At 42.7% G+C, this 13967-nt stretch overlaps 1 protein-coding gene across 1 annotated transcript in view; it reads right to left on the bottom strand.

The window, feature by feature from the left end:
- FHL2 (four and a half LIM domains 2) overlaps positions 1-8411 on the bottom strand; it is a 72482-nt gene extending 64071 nt beyond the window's left edge. The window contains exon 1 of the mRNA XM_003794315.2: positions 8051-8411. The gene's annotated coding sequence lies outside the window, so the exon portion shown is untranslated. The remainder of the gene's footprint in view (positions 1-8050) is intronic.
- Between the last annotated feature and the right edge of the window lie 5556 nt (positions 8412-13967).

The following is a 13967-nucleotide window of genomic DNA, read 5'->3' as shown; positions in this document are numbered from 1 at the left end:
GCCACAACGCCCGGCTATTTTTTGGTTGCAGCCGTCATTGTTGTTTGGCGGGTCCGGGCTGGGGATTCGAACTCACCACCTTAGGTGTACATGGCTGGCGCCTTAGCCGGTTGAGCTATAGGTGCCGAGCCCATAAATTTTCTTTACAATTGCCAGACCTCTTAACCAGAATTTATAATTTATTCCTGAAAAACTCCCACAGGAACAGTAGGATTTGAACTATCAGGGCTCAGGACTGGAAACATCTGGAACAATGTCTGTCTTCAACTTTGCCAGAGGAAAAAGACACCACGTTTGCATCCTGATACCTTGTGAATTTGGCTGCAGTTACTTTTGGTCGCCCTGAAATCCAGCAACTGCATGCCCTCAACTGTGGGCGTCCTTACTTTCTTTGGGATGCAAGGCCGTCTCCCTGCTTTTTCTCTCTCTTTCCCCTCTCACTCCCTGTCTCTTTCTAAGATAAAATAAAGTCCATACTTTTATATCCTAATCTTAGCCCAGAGAAATTCTTTCCATGTCTCACATGGAGCACCTACTGAGATTTCCGCCCCAAACACATCTGACTTGTTGAGGGCCCCATTTTAATTAGATGGTCCTCACCCCACTCAGCCTTGCTGCTTGCAGAGTTCTCCCCCTGAGAGTATTTATACATAAGGAATTGTGGCTGTGAATATTTCTTCCCTCAGTCGGATGATCCCCTGTGCACCTGCCCATAGGATTTTCGCATTTTTAATTTGCAGTAGATAGAGCAGCACCTGAAAGTAATTTGTCTCACGACGTGTCCAAGTCTCAGTTTTATGTCTTACATATGTTACTGTTTACTCACTGAACCTAACTTATCTGAAAGTCTTGATTTGGGGACTGAAAAGGCATAATACTTGGCCATTGGGTCTCAATTCAATGTATAATAGAAACTCTGTAAGTTGACCAGTCAAGGAACTGCAGCCAACTGGTCAACATGACAGAGGTGGTCAACATAAGACACTAGGCTTACTATACTGAATACGTAGATATGGTGCATGTCCAATCTATGAAAATTAGGTCAACATAAGGAGGTGGGCAATGTAGGGAGGTGGTCAGCTACAGAGGTTCTTCTGTAATTAAAGTTGGGGTTTGAAGCAAGGAAATTATTCTTTTTCACTTGCTTTTTTTATTTCCTAAATGATATTTAAAGAGAGCAAAATGTTTCTGCTTCCTAGTAAGTTAATTAAAAGTTTCTGGACAAAATAGGACAGCTTTTCAAAAAGGAATGTATAGGCCAGGCACTGTTACTCATGCCGGTAATCTCAGCACTCCAGAAAGCTGTGGTGGGAGGATCCCTTGGGCTCAGGAGTTCAAGATCAGCCAGCATAAGCAAGAGCAAGAATCTGTTTCTACTAAAAATAGAAAAATTAGCTGGACATCATGGTGGGCGCCTGTAGTCCCAGCTACTTGGGAGGCTGAGGTATGGGAATCACTTGAGCCCAAGAGTTTGAGGTTGCTGTGAGCTGTGATGCCACAGCACTCTACCAAGGGTGACAAAGTAAGACTCTGTCTCGAAAAAAAAAAAATGAGGATTTGCTGGTATGATGTAAGCTTTGTCTTGCATGGCTTTAGGCCTGTTAATGAATTACAAAGGACATCTCCAAGAAGGGAAGGGGGTGAAAGAGGCATGTTTGATCTCCTTCAGCTTTGGGGCCTTCTAGGTTCTCCTTGACCAAGAGGGGTCCATTCAGTCAACCAAGAGTGCTTAAAATTGTATTTTAGTTCACAGGCTTTAGAAACGTCCCAAAGAGAAGTGAGGCAGCTCTTGTCCCTAAGTCATTACCTTCTACCCATGGAATACATTTAGCGTATTTCCAATACATGAATCCTATCACTTTCCATCTCCATATCATGCACAGTCTTCCCCACCTGCAATGTTTTGAGCCTTCCATAATTCTTCCTTTCCTCCAGACTCCATGACTCTGCTTATGTAAACTTTATCCCAAGCATTTCATTCTGTTGCCCTCAATGCCCGGGACGTACACTTATGCCATTCAAACCATACTGTCGATTGCATATGGCTTTAGGATTGCTCTTTGACTATTCAAATCTAAGGCCAACTACATTGCAAAGTCCTTGAAGCAAGGGAGACCTTATCTTTAACCTGGTTCCACCTTCTGCAGTAAATAACAGAGTTCCAAGCCTCAGTTTTCTTATCTGAAAATAGCAATAATAATAGAAATAAATAATAGCACCTATTTGTAAGACTATGTTAAATGCATTACTATATAATTCCTGGATAGATTTAATGATCATTCGAAAAATTTGAGGCTTTTTTTTTTTGAGATAAGGTCTTGATATACTTCCCAGGCTAGTCTAGAATTCCTAGGTTCAAGCGATACTCCTCCCATGCCCTCCTATTTTCTCTGTTGTTTTTAAGAATTGAATCTTTCTGGTTGGTTACTTACCATTTTTATCACTGGTGGTAATACTTAGAATTTGCATGGAATTTTGCAATTCCAAAACTTCCATGCTTAGTTTGAGCATAGAAAATTTAGTAAATTATTTAAAATGCAGAGAAAAATGTAAAATTACTACTAATCTTATCTCTCAGGAACAATTTGCTATATTTTTTCAGTTGAGATCATCATTGTACTTTTTATTTTGGAAGTTTTGGCCGAGGCTGGGTTTGAACCCGCCGCCTCCGGCATATGCGGCCGATGTCCTACTTCTTTGAGCCACAGATGCCACCCTATTGTACTTTTTTTATATTTTGACTTTTAAAAATTAAAAAAGTCCATGCTAACTTTATCATTGATGTTTACATGCATTCCATACCATGGCTACATCATAATTCATTTAACTATACTCAACTTCTGAACAACTGCCCTGCTTGTCAGTTTTAATAATTACATAGTATTACGTATATGTAACGTCATATAACCCTATGTGCTTTCATCTAATCCATTCTATCTTCCTACAAAGGATATGAGTTGGGGTAAAATAATCTCATCTTGTCATTTTTTATTTTGCATTCATATTGAAAAGGTTGTCCTTGTGAAAATTACAAAAATAACATGAACAGACCTAATCCTGCAATTTGCTAGTAACCGTTAAAAGATCAATCCTGTAAATTCTCCTGCAGGGTACCCCGTGGATTGCTGTTTTCACAAGCCATTAAAGGAAATATAAATTTTCACAGACCAAAAGGAAATATAAATTTTCTTCACAATCTCTAGATCTATTGACTAAATCTGCCTTTTGGAATTTGTTCCTTTAGCGTCAAGTGGTTCCTGAGTGTCCTGAACAATGGCGTATAAACATCAGATCTCAAGACTGGAAACAGCTGGGAAAACGTCTGCTTCAACCTTGCTAGAAGAAAAATGGTCACAGCATGCACATCCAAAATACCTTGTGATTTGGTCGCAATTACCTTTTTTGTCCCCCCTTATATTCAGCTATTCACTAGATCTCAACTACGGGCATGCTTTCTTTCTTTGAGATGTCATGCCATCTCCCTCTTCTCTCTCTCTCTCTTTCCCACTCTCTTGCAATCTGTCACACCCTTTCTCTTTCTAAGATAAAATGAAGTCTATACTCTTATCTCCTAATCTTGCTCTAGAGAATTTTTTTCTTCTCCTGCGTGGGGCACCCACAAAACTTTCCACCCTAACAATATTAAACCATGAACTTGTTGGTGGGGGGCTTAACGTTTCCCTACAGAAACCCTTCTCCCCCTCAACAAAGAACACAAGCGATCTAGTTAGATCTACCCACAAAGACATTCATGCCAAAGGACCTTTACCCACCAAAACCCTCAGGCAAGCTGTGGAATTTGACCACCCACACCATGGCCCCATATAAAAGGGATCTCTAACTGCCCACAGGTGCAGTTACCACCTTTGCACTGCCCTGGAGGGTGGCTGTCCCTTTTAATAAACCGAGGCTGAACTTCACTGCTCTGGTCGCCTGGCCAGCTGCTTATACCTTTCAGAACTGATATTTACTTTAGAGTTATCTACACAGAATTGAGACCAGGCAGAAAGCACTATGGTGGTTTTCCCTTAACACTGATTAGACCCTGCCTCTGTTCTGAACACTTACTTCTTAAAGACCAAAATGAAAAAAAAAAATTGGGCTGCGCCTGTGGTGCAAAAGAGTAGGGCACCAGCCCCATATACCAGAGGTGGTGGGTTCAAACCCGCCCTGGCTAAAAACTGCAAAAAAACCAAAACAAAAAAAATGAATATCTTGTACTTTCTCCTACATATCTGATTATATGATCCTCCTTAATGAAATATATCCAGCATATTTTATGTGTTGTTGGCTTCATCTGGATTTACGTTAGCTTAGTTTTTCAGCATTACTTTTTAACTGCAACAAAATCCCTGTGTTAAAATGAATTTTTCTTCTTCCTCTATCTAAAATGTATCTCTTAAATTCAAATGAATCCCCAACTTATAAAAACTGCCTCCAAGTTAAAATTGGTTTTCTTTTTATATAGTTTACACTTAAAAATTATGATTTTTTGTTTTTGTTTTTGACAGAGTTTTACTCTGTTACCTGGGTAGAATGCCTTGGTATCATCATAGCCCACAGCATCCTCAAACTCTTGGGCTCAAGCAATTCTCTTGCTTCAGATTCCGTAGTAGTTAGGACTACACGCACCTGCCACAATGCTCACCCAGTTTTTGTATTTTTAGTAGAGCCAGGGTCTCACTCTTGCTCAGGCTGGTCTCGAACTTCTGAGCTCAAGCAACCCATCCACCTTGGCCTCCCAGAGTGCTTGGATTACAGGTGTGAGCCATTACTTCCAGCCCCCAACATTATGATATTTGTGACATATATCTGTTACACATCAAATCACTCAGAACTTATGTTTGTTTATTTCCATTTTCTCTGTATTTCAGTATATTGCAGACTAAGTGATGAAGTGATGATAATTCAATAGTAATGAGGAAAACAATCAGTAAAACACATTTTGGGGGGTGCATGAAAACTAAGGCACAGGATGCTGAATTTTTTGTGGTTCAAAGGGAGCAGTTAATAGAGCATGATCTGATCTGTTGTTATATTGGTATGTTCTAATAGAATTTCTTGTCTCCATCTCCCTTTATCCTTTTTACTCCCCATTTATCCAACTATTATGAATATTTTAATACATATATTATTATTTAATCTCCCTTTATCCTTTTTACTCCCCATTATCCAACTATTATTATTTTAATACATATATTTTATAATGTCATATAGAAATCACCAATTTTCAAAGAATAAGATTTTGAATAGACAATAAGAGACATTGACCATAATTTGAACTAAAGATACATTACCAAACGACCTAATTTTTATATCCTTTAAATATAATTTATATTTCTTCTCCCCATGATGTAATGTTTTGGATTTCATCTTAAAATACATCAATTTGTACAACATATTGGGATTTTTTCCTTTTTGAAACCTGTTACTAAATTGAGGATTGGCCTTTCAATCCAGGACATCTTAGAAGCAATAAATAGTTAAGAGAAACAATAAACTGTGAAGATTGGTTTGAAAAGTAGGACAACAAGAGATTTTCCATTTTCTTCTCTCTTCTGGTCTATATTTATTTATTTATTTATTTATTTATTTATTTTTAGAGACAAGAGTCTTACTTTATTGCCCTCGTTAGAGTTCTCTGGCATCACAGCTCACAGTAACCTCTAACTCCTGGGCTTAGGCGATTCTCCTGCCTCAGCCTCCAGAGTAGCCGGGACTACAGGTGCCTGCCACAACACCTGGCTATTTTTTTGTTGCAGTTTGGCTGGGGCCATGTTTGAACCCGTCACCCTTGGTATATGGGGCCAGCACCCTACTCACTGAGTCACAGGTGCCGCCCCATGGCCTGTATTTTTTAATGTATGGTGAGCATAAGAGAAAACAAATGGAAACATAGACGCTATTAATATTATTTCACATCTTTCTTTGGTGGGGAAAGGATGACTTAACATCAGTCTCTAACTTATTGATAAATAATTTTTTTAATTTATTTCATATAATGAAAATATGAAAAGTTTCAAGATCAGTGTAGGTCCTCATGTGACCCAGCCTGGCCTCGGGGATCTGATGTTTGTAGAGAACTTTGGAAGCAGAAACAGAACAATGAAATCCAAGAGCGTGAAATGTGCTGAAAGGTAGGCAAGATGGTGAGTGGGTAGCAGGGAAAACTTGTGTGGGAAAATAGGCAATTTTCCATGGAAGTTATATATTAAAGTAGTTTTTTAATATTAGAAAAGTATACAAAATGTAACCATTTGAATGGTTACACTTTTGTGCTAAAAAACTTTTGTACAGTGGGATGGATCTCAAAATGTCATGGACTTTGCCACACCACATCTTGGCTACTCTAAATATCCTGCGTCAATCATTATATACTCTACACATGTAATGCTCACATTACCCCCTAAATATATAAAATATTATGTGTCAATAGTTACCCACAGAGAACAGGGTGAGAGAAGGAAAAGTAAAACATAAAATAGAAACAAGAATAAGGAGAACAAACGGCAGTTCCTGATAGATAGGAAACTGCCTAACTCTAAGATGTTTCCGTACAGCTTACAGAGCTCTCATTGGACAACAGGCCCCCCAAGACGGGTGCCTAGCAGACCATGCGAGCTAGGTGTCAGAATGTAAGTGCACCTGTGGTTTACAAGCAGGCGCAGTCCTGAGTAGGGCAGCCTAAAGTTGACCTTTTTGAATGTCATGTCCTTCGTTGTAATATCATTTACATTTGCCACCATCCTTGTATATAATTAAAAATGGAATTGTGGGAACTATTATAGGATAGAAGTTTTATAACATAGCTAATGCATAATTATAAGTTAAGAAATGCATAAACATTAGAAATAGGCGGAACAAAGCTAAGGATTAGGGAACCAATACAAGGGAGAAAGTTTGTAAAGGGGTCCTCTCACTCTTGAGGGAGAGGGAGACCCATTCCCCTGTTTGGAGTGTACTTTTTGCTTAAAAAGAAATGAAAACTGTACTGTTAGCTTGCTCTTGCTTGCTTTGTGGTTTTGTGTGGGTTGAGTCAAAGAGCTTTCAGTTTCTGGGAATCACTTGCTACTGGTGCCCAGGGAAAGCCCGAACAAACCAGGGCTGGGGTCTTTGTAGCCACCTGACATCAATACAATAAAAAAGTCTAGCAATAAAACAAAATTCAAAGAGTAATCCTCAAGGAACAAATAAAACAATAGCAAACTGACATGCAGCCAATACAAGATAAAGTAGTATTAGCTTATAACAGAGGTGTAGTAATACTATCTTTAGACCTCAGAATTATTTTTCTTAGAAACTGGCCTGGCAACTTTCTTTTTTCTTTGTAGGTTTGAAGAGATAAAGTGCCTTGCGTGGAATCTGGCTAGAGGATGTTTATATACTGTGTTTGATAACTATTGTTAATGTATGTGGCATTCTATCAATATTGAGATCATTACACAATTGGCCAGAGCATTACTCAGGACTGTGGGTCTTGGCAGACGCCTTGCTCTGGAAATTAGTAAAATATTCATGCATTTCCTTTTTAAAGCATGCAATAGCTCTCTGGACTTTCAAACCATCAGCCCTAACAAGTCATCTTGTATAAACATACTTTCCCAGAGTAATCGGACGCATCAGTAATTTGCCTTTTCACCCCAGGCCATCCGGAAATTCTGTCACGGAGAAAAAGCCCAAGTGCACTGTGGTTTTTCCCCTTTCCAATGTTTATTTTGTAATTTTTCATCTTCTTTTTCTTTCTCCTTCAAAAAATAGTTTTCCGGTGTTCCAAACTGCTTCCCGCTGAGAGAGGGTGAGATGAACAAGGGGTGCCCGCGTCTCTCTGTTCAGGCAGCTCTGGGCAGAGCTGGTTTGTTCTCAGGGCAAGCCAGCTGCCAGGCTGCTGGAGGGGCGGCCAGCTCACAGTGCCCGAGAGCTCCCTCCTAGGACCCGGACATTCCCTCTGCTCAGAGCGCTAAGCCTACTCAGCTGGTGCCTAGGCCTGGCTGCAGACACAGGCTGCGAAGGATGGCGAGGGAGAGAGAAGGGACGAACTGTCAGCTCTTACCTGTGGTGTCAGGGCCCTGTCTTCTGCCTTCCCGCCGGACCAGCAGGGACAGTGCAGGCAGACTGCCTGGCTGATGGCATCAAGTGTGCAGCTGCTGGCCAGCTGCGCTGCTCTCGCCCGCGGAGCTATAAATAAGGCATGCCCGGAGCACCAGCCAGGCCTGGGAGATAAGAACCAGCCCTGGTCCTCACGCCTTTTAAGGTCTCCAAATTAAAGGAGCCTCGGCTCCCAGATGGGAAGGGGCTGTTGCGTCCCTATTTGTCCTGCTTGCTTCAAGGACACCCCAGGCCTTACACATTCCAGCCATCCAAATAGCTGCTGAAGTGGGAAGGCCACCAGCGCCAGGAAGGGACCTTGCTTTGTCAAACAGGCGGCAGAGGCTCCCAGGAGGCTGCCGGCAGCACCACTCTGCTCTGGGGCAGCAGCATTACGGGCACATGAGTGGGAGGGCACTTTCCCCAGGCCACACTGAGCCTCTATGGTCTGGGAAAGGAACCCCTGACATGTGGATTTGTAGCACTGCCTCTTGGAAAGAGCTCCCTGACCATCTCTCCTGGCTTACCAGGGCCTTTGCATGGGTGAAGGGATTCTAGAGAAGACCAAAGGATCCGCTTAATAAAGGCCAGGCGTGCGTGAAGACATGGAGTGGAAAGCATTTCCAGAAAGCCCTCTCCGTCCCTGTCCTCACTCGAGCATGAGCTTAAGAATTTTTCTGAGCAGCAAATCCTTTTCTCTATAGAATGAAAACAGCAATATCTCACCCAAACCTTTTTTCAAAGTATATGCTGGAAGAGGAAAGAGAAAACCAACTTGGGGAAGTAATAGCTCCTGACTTAATCTTAGATTTGTCATTTCTGGGTCTGCTAAGAAGACATCTGACCCACAGCTGGGGGGCAGCCTCTTCCGAGGACTATTTGGCAACAGCTGTCTGTGTTACCATAGCAAGCAATTTCAGGCCTAAAGATTTACCCCAAGGAAAGAATCAGGGATGCCAGCAGAGATAGAGCTACAAGGACATTTCTTGCAGCTCTTTTTTTTTTTTCTTTTTTAATGAGAAAAAGTTGGAAACAAACTAATTGGCTAATAAGATGGAACTGGTTAAACAAGAAATAATACATCAAAAAGCAAAACATTCAGCAGCCTTTAGAAATGTCACAGAAGAATATGTAATAATATAAGGAGAATATATATGATATACAGGTAATAAAAAAGGGAAAAAATGGAATAGGTATAATATGAAGTTACTATACACAGACACCTCTCCCCTCCACATATCCTAAAAGGTAGGGATACCCCAAAGGGTGGAGGATGGCAATGGCTGGAGGATAGAATACGATTCATTTTATTTTCTTCTTTGGTTTATTATATGCGATCTCTAAATTGTTTACAATAATCTTGCATTATTTTCCTAAGAAAATTACTTCATTTAAAATCTAAGTTTTTGAGAATCAGAAGACAACTTTTTCTCTATAAATAAATGTGAATTTATTTTAGGATTATAAAGTTTCCTGGGGTCTTCCCAGTTTTTGGAGGGACCCATGTAAGGGTCAGAAGCTGTTTCCAAGCCAATGATATGATGAGGCTGAGCCTGCAGAAGCCTTGAAGAGCTCCTCTTAAGGCAAAGGTTGAGTCAAGAAGAAAGAAAAACATTAAGAGAAAGAAGAAAATAAGAAACTTTCTATGATATGTGCATGGTTATTTTTATCACCCCAGGTCACTTCTATCTGATCTAACACATCCCAATTTATGCTGTGACCAAGACATAACAGAGGGATGTATGTGCCTTTTATTTAGAGCTGCAGTCTCCACCTTTTTTGGCACCAGGGACTGGTTTCATGGAAGACAGTTTTTCCATGGACTGGGTGTGGAGGTGGGGGAGGATGGCTTTGATATGCGTCTGCAAGCAATTGATTTGCTATGGTCTCTGTGCACCAAAACTCTCTGCTAATAATAATTTGTATTTGCAGCAGCACCGGGTGCTAGCGTCACCACCTCAACTCCTCCTTAGATCACTGGGCATTAGATTCTCATAAGGAGCACCCAATCTGCTCCTTGTACAGTTTATAGTAGGGTTCACAGTCTAATGAGAATCTAATGCTGGAGCTGATCTGACCGGAGGCAGAGCTCAGCTGGTGATGGGAGTGATGGGGGGCAGCGGTAAACATAGATGAAGCTTCGCTTGGTGGACACCACTCACCTCCTGCTGTGTGCTCAGTTCCTAATGGGCCACAGATAGAATCAGTACCACTCCATGACTTGAGAGTTGGGGATGGCAGCTTTAGAAGATATATATGTTCTGATGATGAATTCATTTTGTAAAATTGTTTTTGATTTTGGTAATGACCTCCAAACCTGACTGTGTGATATAGAACACATTTTCGTTGATATATATAATCAGAAGAGGGGACCCTCCTTCCAAGCTGGCTCCTGGGGTTCATGGCACAGAAAACCCTAAATCCTTTTGTTTTCTCTCTTCTATGTTCAGAGACCAGCATGGGGTTGCTGCCTGGTCCGAGGCTTGGAATGGGGCAGTTTGAAGCTGTTGTTTTGGGTCTTGATACAAGTGGGAGCTCTGTAACAGATACACCCTAGGAGTCAGAGCCTGGAGGCTGAGGCCACCACCCCCGGACTGTGCTTTTGAATTTTCAGTGCCAAGGCTCTTGAACTGTCCGAGAGCTAGGGGACTAGCTCTGGCTGCCTACCTCGGACCACAGCCTGCTGATTCATGAGATGTGTTCTACAGATGTCTGCTAGGATGGGCACTTCCAGCCTTAGGTCAGCCCATGGGATGAGGTGAAGTTTCCTGAAAGGAGGAAGAGATCAGCTGGCACAGTGGCTCACGCTTGTGACCTGAGCATTCTGGGAGGCCAAGACAGGCAGATTGGTTGAGCTCAGGAGTTCAAGACCAGCCTGAGCAAGAGTGAGATCCCATCTCTACTAAAAATCAGAAAACTAGCTGGGAGTTATGGTGAGCACCTGTAATCCCAGCTATTCAGGAGGCTGAGGCAAGAGGATCACCTCTTGAACCCAAGATATTGGGGTTGCTGTGAGCTAATATGATGCCATGGCAGTCTACCCAGGGTGACAGAGTGTGACTCTGTCTCAAAAAAAAAAGAAAAAGAGAAGGACGAGATCGGTGCGGGGAAGCCCCATGAGAGGACTTCTTTTAAAGAGAACTGGGGCTGAGGGTATCAAGTTGGGGTGCCTACACCCCAAACCAGGGAGTTTCTGGATGGGCTCACCAGCTTGTGGGGCTATTCCCTGACCTCTGGGCATAGCCTCCTCAAGTGAGGGAGAGGAAAAATAATTTCTGTCTACCCTTCATGAGGTCTCAGCTGGAATATGCTGGAACAAAAGACATATTAACAGGAGAAAAACATAGAAGTTTAGTAGCACAGATACCTTTGGTGCATATGGAAGTGATTTCAGAGACGTGGGTACATCTCTAGAGTGGATTTCACAGAGAGAGTCAAAACTTTGGAGTTAAATGCCATCATTTTCTGAAACAAAGAATTGTGCAGGGAAAACTTTGTTTGGGGAGATACTCTAGGGAAGCACAGACCAGAAGGATAAGTCTGATTATGCAAATTTAAGTTCCTGCCTCTGGTCCTCTTCTTCCTGAAGCAGAGAGAGAAAGAGAGAGAGAAAAGAAAGAAAGACACCCTCACTGATGGAGATTTCCTTTCTAGATGTAAATTCCTTTTACAAAAGGGTAACTTTTTTTTTTTTAGAGACAGAGTCTCACTTTGTCACCCTGTGTAGGGTGCTGTAGCATCACAGCTCACAGCAACCTCCAGCTTTTGGGCTTAGGCGATTCTCTTGCCTCAGCCTCCCTGGGACTACAGGCACCTGCCACAATGTCTGGCTATTTTTTGTTGCAGTTTGGTTGGGTAACTTTTTAATCATAGTTTTGGATGGCATATTCTAGTCTTGGAAGCAGCTATGGGGACTCCAAAAACAATAGCCCTAAGTATGGTGTTTTGACACTCTGAGGACTCAGAAGCCCTCAGGAGCAGCCTCAGAAGCAAATTTCTCTGACCTTGTCCTGTGTCTGGTCCCTCTTTCTTCCCCAAAGCATTCATAGAATTCCTTCTCTCCAAGGCAGGACATAGACATCAGAAGTCCTTTCCCTCAAAACCAGTCATAGAACCTAACCTTTCCCTGGCTTTCTGTGCAAGAGTAGGCTATAAAGAACTTCTCTGACCTACTTGCCTGGAAGTGGATCATAAGACTTCATTTCAGAGGGTCCTGCCCTATGCAGAGAGGAAGGAATGCCATACAGAGACCACTAAGACTCCAAGCACGCAGGTCTGGCTGGGTTTCCCCACTCAGTCACTAGCAGTAGATCATTCCCTTTTCATCACATTTCCACACGTCCACCCAATTTAAGTATCCAAATGGACAATTTTCCCTTGGGTGTTTGGTCTTTATTTCTGAAGGCTCCTGCGTCATGTAAAACTTTGATGAACTAAATTTGTTATATTTTTGTCTTGTTTTTTTTTTTCTTTTTTTTTTTATTGAATGGTAACTATGTACATTAATGCACTTCTGGGGTACAGTGTGGGGCTTTCACATGCAATCTGAAATACTTCCATCAAACTGCTCAACACAGCCTTCATTGCATTTTCTCAGTTATTGCTTTAAAACGTTCACATTCTACTCTTAGAAAGATTCACCTGTACCCCTTATTTTTGTCTTGTTAATCTGCCTTTTGTTACAGCCCGTGGCTGTGATCCTCACGAAGGGGAGGAAAGGAATCACATCTTTCTGTCCCAAGCATTCCTGTTTGCCACTGTCCTTGCTCCACGCTGGCTCATGTGCACAAGTTGGGGATGGGTGAGCTGGGAGGAGGATATTCCCCAACTCCCCTCCCCCCACCTGTGAAGGGATACCATCTGCAGGCTGTGGCCAGGACTCTGGACGTGGTCAGGATGGGACATGCCAGAGAGATGAACACATAGATTAGCATCCTCTGCCTTCCACAGTATCACACGGGAAGGAGGACAGACACTTCTTGGTCACATTTTCAAAAACCTGGAGACAAAACCTAAAAGACAGATAGGTCTGGAACAAGCATTTTGCTTCAATTTGGGAAATATACTCTGAGCCCCCACTAGGAGCCAGACACTGGCAGACACAGGATAGAACAGATGACAGACACTCACAGATGGCTGTGAGCTCCAGCAGCCAGCTTGGGTGAGGGCACCCTCATCACAACCAGTGCCTCCCAGAGAATCTCAGCCCTCAAGGCCCACACACTCAGGCATTTTGTTTGTGAGGCCATGAAATCTCCATATTCATCTATCAGTACTGTTTGTTCATTTTTTCCAAATAAATATCCATTGAGCTTCTTCTGTGTGTCAAGCATTATGCTAGACCTTGGAGCCTCAGCCCTGCACAACACCAAAAGACCCTCACCTGCAGGAGCCTGCAGGGTGTTGTGTGCTGTAGTCATAGCCTGGGGATCTGACCTTGAACCTGAAGCCCCTTCCTCACCTGGTCATTGTAGATGCCATCTGCCATTGCTGCTACCGTGGGCACCTTTAAGGGAGTCACTGCCCTTGCAGCCTCTTCTTGCTCTGGGGAGGGCAGCCTTAATTTTTATGTGAACTTGGTTCTGCAGCTTCTGGAGCCAGCCAGAGCTGAGCTTAGTTAGTGGAATGGGACACCTTGTCCAGCTGGTCTCCTGCATGTGGACCTGGCCTTCTGTTCAGTTCCCGCTTCTCGTCTGTTCTGAGGGCAGCGAGGCCCAACATTTTCCCCCTTCATATTGTCCCGTCTAGCTTGATTGCTGCTGGAGCTGCCTCTTCCTCCTTGCCCTCCCTGAGCTGAGAAAGCATTTTGGGGGGACCTTAGTCAGGGAGAGCAAGGTGTCTTCCCCCACCCCCACCCCCAGGCAGGTTTTCCCTTACTGCAG

Source organism: Otolemur garnettii, unplaced genomic scaffold (assembly GCF_000181295.1).
Source record: "Otolemur garnettii isolate 467f Iridium unplaced genomic scaffold, OtoGar3 scaffold00079, whole genome shotgun sequence".
NCBI classification, from domain to species: domain Eukaryota; kingdom Metazoa; phylum Chordata; class Mammalia; order Primates; family Galagidae; genus Otolemur; species Otolemur garnettii.
This window is presented reverse-complemented; position numbering and strand designations above follow the sequence as displayed.